Here is a 13,918-nt window from a genome sequence, read left to right as displayed (position 1 = left end):
GGCAACTCATTTGTAATGTATCCTTCACAATAATGGAAGATGATTACTAAGATTTGTATTTCTCTCATCCATATAAGGCTCTGTATTTTCTAAAGCTTTGTATCTATTATCCTTTTTTCTAAAGCTTTTCTTCTCATTTACCTAGTGACAAAGCTTTTCTAGTAGGAAAAATGGCAAGATGAATGCTCCTATTCCAAGAATTCAAGTTCACCATTCAGCACAAACCCAGAGAAAAGAAAATGTATTAGCGAAATTTTTGTCCAAACTAGATTCAAGAGAACCTGCCTTGGAGGGTGTAGAAGATCAACTCCCAGATACCAACTTATTCACAGTAGCAATAGCTAAAGTAGAAGAAAGCTGGTATTATGACATGATGCAATTTATGGAAGATGGAAGAAAGCTGGTATTATGACATGATGCAATTTATGGAAGATGGAACTTTTGCGGAAGGGTACACTGTTGACAAGAAAAAGAGAATTGCCCTAAGAAGCAAAAATTTCACCATGATTACTAGGCAATTCTTCAAAAGAGGCATAGACCAGATCTTACGCAGATGTGTCCTGGATCATGAGCAGCAACAAGCGGTGTTAAGAGAAGCACACTGTGGTATCACTGGAGGACACATGGGCGGAGAAACAACAGTTCGAAAAATTTTACAAGCAAGCCTGTGGTGGCCAACTATCATGAGGTATGCCAGCAGTGAAGCAAAGAATTATGATGTCTATCAGTGAATGGGTTAACCCAGAGATTTCGATAAATTGCCCATCTCACCTATACAGCTGCTATCTTCATTCATGAAGTGGGGATCGATTTTATTGGACCAATCAAGCCACCCACAAAAGGTAGAAGATGCGAGTACACCATTGTGGCTACTACTGATTATTTTACCAAGTGGCCAGAAGCTAAAGCTGTAAACAGCAACTTTACAGAAGAGGTGGCGAAGTTCCTCTTCAAGGACATCATTGCTAGGCATGGGTTGCCAGTGGAAATAGTTAGATCAGGGCACGCATTTCATGAACAAAGTGATGAAAGGGTTGATATGGAGAGATACATAATCAATCACAATAAGTCCTCACCCTACTACCCACAGTGCAATGGCCAGGTGGAATCGACCAACAAGGTTCTGACCAAAATTCTAAAGAAAATTTTAAATGCTAACAAAAATGATTGGGACCAGAATTTAAATGCTGCCTTATGGGCATTTTGCACATCCTACAAAGTCTAACTAGGCAAACACCATTCAAGTTGGTGTATAGGTTGGAGGGAGTTATGCCTATGGAATTTGTGGTACCTAGTCTGAGAGTGGCCATTCAAGAGAAGCTGCCAATGGAAGAATCGTGGGAGCATAGAATACATGAACTCCTAACCTTAGAGAAAGGAAGGCGAATCAGCTCTCTAAGAGCGGAGATAGTGCAGTGAAGAATAAAGTCTTGGACAGATAGGCATCTCAAGCACATAATTTTTTAGAAAGGAGATCTTGTATTGGTCTACAATTCCAAGCTGGGACTTCACCCTGGAAAATTAAAAATCCAGTGGTTAGGACCATTCATAGTGAAAGACCCGATCCCAGAATGCCTTTACCTCAAAAAACTCGGATAGCACACCTTTTCCACAAGCAGGAAATGGCTTTAGGATGAGAAAATACAAGGGCCAATCGGTGGTAACTACACTGGAGGAAGAAGCAGAAGCGGAAGGCCAAGAGCCGGTTTGGAGCATATGATGTGGCATGATCTCACTAGTGGAGGTAGATGTGGAAAATTTTAAAAATCACAAAGCCACAGAAGGGGAGACAATCTGCAAGGGTGGCCAGACCGCAAGAGCTCAGATCTCAGCAAACCAATCAAAGCCAGGATAGGAAAAAACCAAGTAACCAAGTGTGTTCCAGTCGGATCCATGTCAACAACTCAAAAGGCCACGATGTCGGCATAAGCAATTGCATGGAGGACAAGTGTCACAACATCACTAAAACCCCACTCTCAACGGTAAGACGAGAAGACAACAAGAATGCTTTAATACCATTAAGCTGAGGCAACGGACATGATATGAATCAATAGTCACATCACCTTGAAAATCAGGAAGCTAAAAATGACAACACCCCAAAAAAGGAAGCGAAAAGGAGAAAACATCGCAAAAAAGAACCCAAGCAGACTAAAAATGCACATTCGCAATTTGCCCTCTTGTTCACAACTCTCTCACCCATCTGCAACAGTTTCTCAGAAGACAACGCCATGCCAAAGATCAACAAGTCTTAGAGGCCACACAAAAGGCCTGAGAAGAGCCTCTGCACATCACAAGTGGGCAAAGAAGTGTGGGTTTGAAAAATTGTTGAAACACCAAAGGGAGGAATTGCAGGACCCCGCGCCCTAGGATGGGGGAAAACTGATAAATCAATTTCTCGAGACCAACACAGTGCACGTAGAGGAGAAGGAGCCTATAAAAGTTTCAAAGCTCACAGTGCATCATGTATTGGGATTGCCAATGGATGGTGCAATAGACATAAATTTGAAGGTGAGGGTGGAAGAAGAAATTCCTAAGACTGGAAACATGCATCAAGATGTGGTGGATGAAACCTGGCGAGAACAATTCACATTTTTCTTGCAGAATGTCATGTTTATGGGCAAAATGGAGGATATGTCTAATAAAAAGTATAGACTGCTCAAAGCAGTAGAAGTAGGAGAAAAAATAAATTGTGCCGCCATTTACAAAGAAAATCTGGCGAAGAGGGCAGCCACCTGGGCTAAGGAGAAATAGCCCACTGTAGTACATACGCACCTAAGGGCGATTGTTCAGGCTACCAAGTCGGTGGATCGCCGGACGGGAGATGTTTATGTCAAGCAACATTATAGAGAAGCCGATGGATCCTCGAAAGCTACCAAAGTAACTTTCAGTTCGTTTGAGGATGACATAGATGATGAGGAGGAATGGCACAAGATTGCCTAGAAAGCTAGCAAGAAGAGGAAGAACAGAATAGATGAAGAGATGTTGCCTAACCCAAAAGAGGTCAAGAAACAGAAGGCAGAAGAAGAAAGAAAGATGGTGCTGGAGGAGAGACAAATTTAAGAAGCCGCCATGGAAGCTAAAAGGAAGAACAAGCTTGAAGAAGAGGTAAAGAAAAAGGAGGAAGAAGAAAAGAGAAGGAAGGAGAAAGAAGAGAAGAAGAGGAAAGAAGGAGAACAACAAAAAAAAAAAAAAGAGAGAAGAAGCTCAAAAGAGGAAGCCTCCCATAAGAGCAGAAGTGGTCATACCAGCAGAACTATGGCCTTGGGTGGTAACCCTGGCACAAAAAGAGCAGGAAGGGCCAAGCCACAACTTCAAGCTACCTGGAGAGTTGGAGGTGGAACTCCCCAGCTAGCAACTGCATATAAACAAAGGGTTGATATCTGTAGCCTAGAACGTCCTCTCATAGGCTCTCACTTCTATGGAGGAGTATGAGAAGAAGGCTCGGAGCATAATCAATAACATGTGCACCCTGAATCATAAACAACATGGAATGCTAGTAAACGCCATGGCTAAAGCCAAAGACTTAGAAAGCAAAGCACAAATGATGGCACAACAAAATGGGGAGATGGAGAAGTATATAGCAATGGCAGAAAGGGCCCTAGTACAAAAAAAGGAGCTGAGCAAGGGAAAGATCAAATCCCTCATCAGTGAGAGGCACTTGCTCCAAGCTTAGGTGGAAGGGCTTTGTGCAGAATTACCTAAAGCAAGGAAGCCAGCAAAGGTCTAGACCGACACGATACAAGGACTAAAGGATGAAGTGCTGGACAACACAACGGCGTTGGCAATCACCCAATCAAAAGCCCAAGCCCTAAAAAACCAAGAAGAAGAAGTTCAGTGCCTACTACCACTAGATGCCAAAGCAATAGTGATAAAAATGACAAAGGCTAGACTTAGCAAGGTGTGGGATCAGGCGGTGCAAGCCCTGATAGAGATTCATGAATAGATGTCTTGCAAGCTACAACAAGTCATCCATGACCTAGATGAAGATGACGATGCAGATAGGAGCAGCAACCAACAGCAATAGTAGGCCAGGAGTCCCCCAAAACAAGTACTTTCGAAAAGGGTAAGCAAGTGGAAAATGAAGACCAGAATTTGGCACAAGCACTGAAGGCTACCACTTGGAAAGTAGAACACTGGGAAAAGGAGGCAAAAAAGTTAGCTGAATGAAATAAGGCATTGCAACAGGAATTGCAGGATGCCACACCCTCCAAAGAATATGTCGATATATTGAGAGAGGCTCTCCAAGATAGAGACAAGGCCAAAGAGCAAGTAGAGTATAAACAAAATCTTAAGAGGAGCACTAATTTGAAATGAAAGCCGTCAATGAGTTGAACGCACTGGAGTTAGAAATGCAACACTGCATGGAGAATGAGAATCAGCTTTGAAATGACAGACTACAGAGCTACCCACTCCAAATGCAAATAGAGAAGGCAAAGCAAGTGGTAGAAAGGGTGCAGTAGACCCAGAAGACAAGGCTACAATGGAAGTTAGAGCTAAAGGAAGCAAAAGGAAGAAGTAGCCAGACTCCAAGCTAGGTAAAGACGGATGCAGAGCTAGCCACAGGAAGCATAAAAATGATGTCACTTGGAGTACATAGAAAGGAGCGCGGAGAGCTATTGGTTGAGGTTTGGAAGTTGCATGACACCAAGCAAGCCCTGCGCAAAGAGAATGAGCACCTGAAAGATAGATTGGTCAACAGTTCAACAGCTCCGTGGGCTAGCTTGGACAATCCGTTCTTTAAAGCTTCACATGTGATGTTCTCTAAGCTGCTCTGAGAGCTAACAAAGAGCTACCACCATATTTTCAAAATACAGATATAATAAAGTCAATTCTTACCAGGAAATCTCTTCCTGCTACTACGGAACACCCATACTCACAATTCTTGTTTTCACAGATGCCGGAGGGGAAGGAGGATGCTTCCACCAAGAATGCAACCACCCACAAGTGTGAATGTCTTGAAGTTGGGCACTAGAAACCAGAAGCAAAAAAGGTGCAAAGCACACCTTCAAATGATCTAGCAAAATATGAAGAAGCTGTATAGGTCGACGAGTGGAGGCCCATACCGATGGTGGAAAAGAAAATCCTAGGGCAAAGTCCACTCAGACCGGTAGTGAAAATTTTTGACCAAAAGACACCACAAACTGACAACCGGTGTCTGGGTTGCCTAGAAGAACAAGCATCAAAATTAAAGAGGATACAAAATCACGTCACCCACTCGGATGATATATACATCTCGGACCATACTCCCCTAGAAATGTTTATAAGATTCAAAGAGAAATTTGTCAAGGAAACTGGTTCAGGAGCATAAGCTTAAGCACCGGGCATGCAAGTGTTGCGCCCACCAGCAGCTCAGTGGTGTCAGAAGGTGTAGGAAACCCACTTCCCACGTCGTGAACACCGCCTTGATATTGCACACGTGGAGGTAGTAAACTGTAACCACCAAAGAGCCGTTGCCAAGGACAAGAAGCCTGTGTAAAAGGGCAACTAGTCACTGCAGATAGTGACGAGGGGATGATACGGTATTAGATAGGAATAGACATAGATGCTCAGATTGAAGGAATGTATGAAAAGGGTGGTCATTATATGCTCTCAACAACTGATAGTTGATAGTTGTTTCTTGAAGATTTTTATAGTGATAGACACCCAGATAATGGTAGTCTTTGTTGGGTAATTGGTTTGTATTAATTTGTAATACTTATGGAATATAACTAAGAGCAAGCTTGCCATTTCATTATTGTTCCGTGTTGCTCTCTACACTTTGTGGATGAAGTCTATAGTGCTTATGTTTTACTGAACGTGTTGTCTATGTGTGAGAGAGTGAGTGAGATAGTCAGTGATGTGATGTAGAGTGAGTGAGATAGTCAGTGATGTGATACAGAGTGAGAATAGAGAGAGTGAGAGTGAAGGTTTGTTTAGTAGAATGGTGCTCTATGTGTCCCATGACCATTTCGGAGTTGGTGTTCTTACTCGAAAACTCTAGTGGGTGACTGCAAGTCTCCCATGGCATTGCCTGACTAGTCTATCACCACAGACGCTTGTCTTGCGATTCCACCTAAGAGGGAAATCAGCGAGAAACAATCAGCCCCACCATTGGAAAAGATCATACCCACATGGAGTGACAGCATGGAGTGACAACAAGGGTGTGGGTCACCATCCTAGGCCATGGAAGCTTGGGCAAGAGCACCAAGAAGACATGAATGTCTATAGAGTGAATATGATAAAAAAGGGTACAATGTCCATGAGCCCTATGTCTCATATAAGATCCCCTAAAAGTACACATGTAAATGTCCCTAAGCCCAAGTGCCTAGGCCCCATTCCCCATGTGCATGTGCACCCAAACCTACTTCATTATAGAGGAAAGTACCCTTCTCCACCTCAAAAGAGAGATTAAAGAATTGAAGACTAAGCAAGAAGCCAAGAAGGGCCTATGGTTTGTTATATGCCAGTCACTTGGATACACCATCCAAGAATGCCCAAAAGGAGGTACTACTCCTTTTGTGAAAAAGGAGGACATGAAGATGAGGATTGCTACTACCTCAAGGGGTTTTGTCAACTTCATCAGCAAAACAAGGATAAGCACACTTCAAGAGCGATCGAAACTGAGTAGGCAACATCTCTGAGAGCGAGTGTAAAAAATCCAATAATCGGATTTTCCAATGATAATATTAAAACATGAATTTTATGTGTTAAAGTCAAGAAATGATTAGGGCACAACTTTTTCAACAAGCAAACAAAATAGCTCTTTATCATTGCAAGTTTTAAGCACATATGTAGCTAGGACAAAGAGAATACCATTATATAATTTTATGAGATCACATGAAAATAAAAGGTACTATGTAAGTATTTGAAACTAAGGTTCGTAAAGGGGCTGATTGACGATGGTTGTCCAACCAACGAAGCATAAAAGAATGTGATGACTCAACTTTCTCTCTCTCTCTCTCTCTCTCTCTCTCTCTGGGTGTGCAAGCAAAGCGTATATCACACCACATAATGCAGATTCTCTCTCTCTCTCTCTCTCTCTCTCTCTCTCTCTCTCTTGTGCCACTGTTTGATTTTTGAAAGTGATCTCTCTTTCTCTCTATGCTGCTTTTTTATTTGTTTATAGGATTCACCACCTCTCTCTCTCCCCCTTTCTCTTGCTTGCACCACTAGTATAAGCCTTGGCATTGGAGAGGTTCTCTCTGCATGTAAAGATAGATCCAAGCTTCTATGAGAGCTAACGTATAGACTTTTGCAGCCTAGCTCTGTGTGTGTGTGTATCGGGCAGCCCGTTCTTCACTTGATGAGGATGGTGGCTTTTTCTTGTATATGACGGCGTGCATTGGTTGAAAAAGACGTTGAGGCTGAATTACCCAGTTTACAAGTTCCATGCAACATGAGAACTCTAACTTTGGCCTTTGAAATTGTGATGGTGAGCATTAATTCCATTTTTGGTGTCTATCTCAAGGCCTTTGCCAAAACAAATAGCGATGAGCTTGTGTCTTGGGGCTCACTAAGTGGGAATCACTGAGAAACGGAGAAGTGTTTTGAAAGTGGAAGCTTGTGGACAAAGCCGATGGATGTAATAGAGGAGTAGGCGGTACGATACCTTTGCAGATTTTGGCATCAGGAGGAGGAGGTGTGCGATTGCAGGGCAGACAAGATGGGAAGCTTAGTTTGACGGTTGCCGGAAGGCACCGGAGTGAGCACGAGGAGATCAATGAATTCTCTCTGCTCCTGCGCCAGGACATATTTTCTTTAAAAAAAATGCGGCTTCTTTTCAAGCATTTTTAAAAATTGAATAGTTACCTATGGTACTTTCCCATTAGATATTTTGACAAACGATATGCATATAGTTACTATTCATAATCTCCCGGGGAAGGAGGCCACCGATTTCGGACATTTTTTTAAAAGCCTCCTTTTGAGAATCCTTTTCGGTCTCATTGGCTGGCTTGTGATCGCCCTTCGATCTTGATGCACTTGTTGACATGGTATTTACGCCCAGAATATAATTATCTGCTGCTTTAAGGAACCAGTCCTATCCACTCCAAGAAAGAGTCCATGTGTATGGTGCATCGACAGAGTTAAGAGCACATGGGTGTGAATTTTGGCTTACCTTTCTTTTATAGGATGGATCCTTTTTTTTGGTCCTTGTCAAAGAGGTTAGGTTTGTATATGTGCATCTACAATTTTTAAAATGTATAACCTTCATGCTTTGAAGGAGATATTAGTGGTGGTGCTTTCCATGCAGAAATCACTACCGACATTTTCATGTAGTACCAGTAAGGCAAATTTTGAACATTATCAAGGGACAAGAAAGGGAAATAAAGGTACAACATTATCAAAGATTAATTGAATGAATGTGGCCAAGAATCATTATGTTGGCCTATTAAGAAAGGGTTACCTAGTTTAATGAGAGATGTGGACATGAGTATTGTAAATTGTGGGATAAAAATAGAAAATACTGCTATCAAAAAAATAGAGAGAATATTCTTAAGAAAATTTGGCTAAGATTTTTGCTTCTATTGCATTTGGTGATTCCCTAAAGAGTGATCATTAGGAGGCTTTAAGGGGTGAAGAGCCACCAAAAATATGGATTTTCAAAGGGAATATATGAATGTTATATATAAATACCAGGAAATAAGCCTTGAATAAGAGGAGAAATGTATTGGGGAGGGCCACAACCTTTGGCTACATATCTCCCAAAAAAACAAACATTGGCCTTAGCTTAGAGCTATAGTGATTGTAAAGAAAATACCAAGTGCAACTTTGAATAGAGAGAAAGTAATAAGGATTTATTTAAATACCTAGGTGTCCAAGCTAGTGGTAAGTAGGGACTTCAATATAGCATTGGTGGGTACAATTGATAGGACCAAAGAAATCTCTCAAAGTGGTAGTCCAAAAATAAACACTCGTGAGAACCCCTATGATGACTAGTGAGCTTTGACAGTCCCATTTTGACTTCTTTTGGTGGTTTTTTGCTAGATTTGGGGTGGAGCTTTATACTACCATGACATTCCCATTATTCCTTTTTTTGGGATTTATCTCTTTCATATGGAGTGGTGTCCTTTCTATGACTCTCTTTTTGGTTATTCTGTTGAATACAAACTAGCAAATATACTCGAAATTAGTGGTGTCATTTATGTGACTCTGTTTTGGTTGTTCTCTTGAATACGAATTAGTAAATATCAAAATGGTCAATTAAATATTATGAGAACCATCCTTCATTTGGTGAATGAAGGATCACTCTCAAGAATATTATGAGAACCATCCTTTATTTTTCTCATAATGTTAACATTTGCTAACAACCATCCTCTCGAATGAATACTAGTGCTCTCTTTAATTGTCCAGTTCCATGTTTCCTCAAGGTCATTGTTGTCATGACATGTATAATTTGAATTCTATTCGGTTTTATTTGGTTCATCACTCTCAAATGTGTTGATAGATCATCAAGATGAATCAATGCTTGAAAACCACATGGTTATAGGGTGAGTAAGTCTTGGTTGTTTTGTCTATTTTTGCATTTCAGTGCTCTGAGTATGTTGCACGATTCACCTTTTATAATTGCATGTTGAATTGAGAACTCTTAAACAACAATATGTGTTAATACATTCAAGAGCTATTACAAGACCTGGTGGTTTGGATGGACATAGGGATCTATCACCTTGAGCAAGCACTATATGGTTGTTGTTGCAGTCGCTCGAGTTTGGGGCTTGCTCGGTGTCTCATAACACTCATTAGCAACAAACTCCTCACCCTGCCTTGACAGCCCCCAACCTAGCATATTATGCTACAACTACCCTTTTCACTCCACAAACCTTCCACGCTGCTACACCTCCTCCTTGCCAACCCACTCCTCAAGTGACCTACATTCCACTACTCATTCCTAATCCTCTTGCACCAACCACCATGGCAATATCCCCCATGAACCATCCTACTTGCCCTCTCCAACCCCACAATTTCCCCGTCCTCTGCTATAGATGTGGGGAATATGGCCATTACCAAAGCCACTGCCCCCTTCCTGAAGGTGCTTCACCCTGTAGGCATTATCCAGAATCCAAGGATCATTTTACCCGAGATTTCCCCAAGCAAAGGGCATCCACTTCCTCCAACTTCACATTTCCAGCCCCAACCACCCACTTAGTCTCAGTAGGAAATCCTTCATCCACTTGCCCCCCTTCCTCTCCCACCCTTGGTGTGTCCCCGTCACACCCACAACACCCACTCATAAGGATCAACCATCCGCCATAGTGGTGGTCACCCAATCACAAAGGAAGGCCATGCTTAAAGAGCAACAGGGGGATGAGCCCGATGATAACACTCCTACACTCCCCCGCATAGTCATAGGTCAGTCCTTCTTCCAAGCCTTCAAGGACCTCCACAACCAATCCTATCCCTCCCACATCCCAAACCCGCATCTTACTTCTTTCTTCGTGGAGGATCTACTCAAGGAAAATACAATGACAATGAATCTCTTTGATCTTCTCCGGATTAACCCCAGTGTTCGACAATGTCTTATTGCACTACTAGAGCAATTCAATTTGCAATTCCAACCAATTCTAGTGGTGGACAGTATGGTGGGTTCCCATTCCCCTCAAGTGTTATCAGTTAAATGGGTATCAGCCGTACGAGTCCTTAACTGACTACCAGAGCCCCTACCTCTTTGTGGAGATTCATGGGACCCCACTTTTTGGGGCAATTGTCGATGGTGGCTTTGGGGTGAACCTCATGCCAGAATTCACACTCCATGCAATAGGTCTCAAGGTGATGCGACCATCCAACTTATGTGTTCGAATGGCTGACCACGAATGGGAGGTGACTCCCATCGACCTAGTAGAAGGTGTATTGTAGTTATCTAGGGGATTCCATTCCTATAGACTTTGTGGTGATCCGCAACTTCTTGAAGTCAGAGGGGCCACTCATTACTCATTGGTCATTCATGGCTTTAGAGTATATGTGTTCTACACAATTGGGGTGACGGATTGTGGATTCCTCAAGAGGATCTCAAATTGGAGGAAGGTCTGGACCAAGGGATCCATGGTGCCACATAGCCCCCACTTCATCTCCCAACTCTCTGATGCCCACCTCGTGGCCTACAAAAGAAGAAGGCCTTGTTCCAAGGGGATGAGGCGAAACTCCTGACTGGCTCCAAGCAGCGGAAGTCCTAACATCCTACATGGTGGACATCACGGAGGTACCAAACGACTCCACCAACCCTTCCTCTAAGCACTATGAGGCTATAGCCAGTCACTACTCTTCTTTTTTGTGCCTTGCCCTCTTCAATAAGTGCCCGAAGTGTCAGTATGTGATCCAAGTTAGTAAATCCTCTCCTGAAGCCGGCCTGTCCATGTGCTCGATGACCATGCCTCTCTGCGCAGTGGCTCAACTCCGACTCCAATATAGAGCCATATAGTTTGGCCAAGTAATGACCAATCATGGTCGTCCCCTGTAATTGCTTGGTACCATGGGGTCCCCACTCTTAAAGAGTGGTACAATGATATGCTCTGTCCAACTTGATGGGAAACCCTCACAAATGGCACGATTAAACACATGTATGATGAGCGGAGCCAAAGTGTCGCGCGCATATGAGAAGTGCTCTCCAACTAGCCCATCATGATCCTGTGCCTTTCCATTCTGTAACCTGTCTATCGCATCTAGCACCATCCACATAGTAAAAAAGGTGCTGCTAGCTGGTCTAGCTCCTAGTGGAGGGGGGGTGGAGGGCTGTCCTGGTGCATCATATAGCTCTCTAGCATAAGTATGCCATGCCTCAGGTGCAGTAATGGTTACATTAGTGGCTCCATTTTTTGTTGCAAGAGCTCTACGAGATTGATACCCTCTTCTCGGATGGTCTTGGAGTGCTTCCTTAACATTGTTATCCAATGCCTCAATTTTAGGTACAATGTTTTGTGCTTGACGCGCCTGCACCTCATGATTCTTCTTAAAGAAAAGACTCTTCTTGAATCAAAATCTTGGCAATGATGATATAACAAGAAAAATATTTTTTTATTTCCTTAAGATTTTTATTACATTACCAAGGAAAGGTCTCAATCTTGGAATCCAAAAATCTGAAAACAATTATATTGAAATATAATTACAAATTTTCAATGAGGGAGATATAGATTTCCTCAATTGCTCATTGTAATGAAGTAACAACTTTAGAGTAGGTTTAGGACCATGGTCATAGGCTCAAGTATAAAAGGGGACGACTCATGGACCGCGACTCATGGACCGTTATTGTACCTTCGATAACTTGTTGATATCTTATGATATTTGGTTATCTTGACTCTTGGAGCCTCATGGCTTTTTGTTAAAACCCTAAAGATCTCTCTAGCTAATCATTATGCATAAACACACATAATCCAGGCATATACTCATCCACCTGACCAGCCCCGAGCCCAAGGGTGCACACATCAACATAATGAAGAACCACATACCTAACCTCGGTGTCCCATACCACCAAGAGGTATACCTTTAATCTAGCAGCACATAGCTCTAGCATGAAATGGTAAGAGAGTAGATACTATGCTCTACACAAGAGAACATCCCTTGAGAGTGCTCCATGCCCCTATTATATAGGAGAGCTCTCAAGTGACTCTTGACTTTCCATTTTCATGTGTGACCCTTGGTTTCTTGACTCTAACCTCAACCCAAGGTTAGGTCTAACCCTTGCCCCACTAGAGTATGTTCCCATGCTCCCATGCTCACATGCCTAGGGTGAGTATGCCTCCTAGTATATGCACATAATATAATGTGCACATAACATACTTTCCCTCTCTCAAAACATTGCACTCTTACAATGAAAAGAAGAAAACCTATGCTGAACATTCTCAACTAACACCCAAGTCGAGTCCTCAATTTCCCTATCTTTCCACCTAATTTTAACCTTAGGGGGGATTAAGCGATTATGAAGTTTCCATTCCTTGAATTCAAGTACCTTTTCAGGTTCATGTGGAACATATGATAAATCCTCGATCTCAACGAGTTCTTGAGGAGTAATTGTGTTATCTTCACCTCCTAGCTTCTCTTTTAGTCTACTGACATGAAAGATTGGATGAACTCTGACATGTGGAGGTAGTTTTAACTCATATGCAACCGTGCTAATGTGACGTATAACTTGAAATGGACCACAATATCTAGGAGATAATTTTGAGCACTTTCGTAATGCTCCTGGCTCAAAAGACCGAGGTGAGCGTCCCCTATCAGCATAAAACCATGCTCTATCCTGAGTACTCCTAATAGAATCCTGATCTTGGGTCAGCATTTCTTGCATACATGCAAGAAATCCCTCGATGCATCAAGCTCAATGTCCTTAAGACCGACATTAATTGGTGTCCTGGGTTGATACCCATACATAAGCATAAATGGACTATAACCAATAGCCGTATGCTTAGAACTGTTATAGGCAAATTCCATCATTAGAAGATACTTTTCCCAACTCGATGCTTTTCCAGAGATATACGCATGAAGCATATCCTCTAAAATTTAATTCACATGCTTTGTTTGCCCATCAGACTATAGGTGATCAGAGGAACTCATACTCAAAGTAGTTTCCAATTTCTTGAAAACTTTCTACCAAAAATGAGCCGCGAACTTAGAGTCCCGATCGCTCACAATATCAGAAGGTAGACTATACAGTCTAAACAACTCCTCCACAAAAAAGCCATTTCTGATGCTTTGACTATTGTCTGTGGGTAAAAACCTAGCCATCTTTGTCAATCTATCCACAATTACCCAAATGGCATCGTAACCCTGCTGGTATGTGGAAGTCCTGTGATGAAATCCATAGAAATACTTTCCCACTTTTGAGACGTTGTATGCCAGGATGTCTCGTGATGGTGGATTGAGGCACTTAAAGAGGATCATGAGTCTAATTTTAGGCACATCTTTCATGTAAACCTTATAATTTTGGAATAAGAGACCATTCAAAATAAAAAAT

Source organism: Cibotium barometz, chromosome 53 (assembly GCF_041138505.1).
Source record: "Cibotium barometz isolate CiBa-2024 chromosome 53, ASM4113850v1, whole genome shotgun sequence".
Classification (NCBI taxonomy): Eukaryota; Viridiplantae; Streptophyta; class Polypodiopsida; order Cyatheales; family Cibotiaceae; genus Cibotium; species Cibotium barometz.
The sequence above is the reverse complement of the archived record's forward strand: the minus strand, read 5'-3'. Positions refer to the sequence as shown.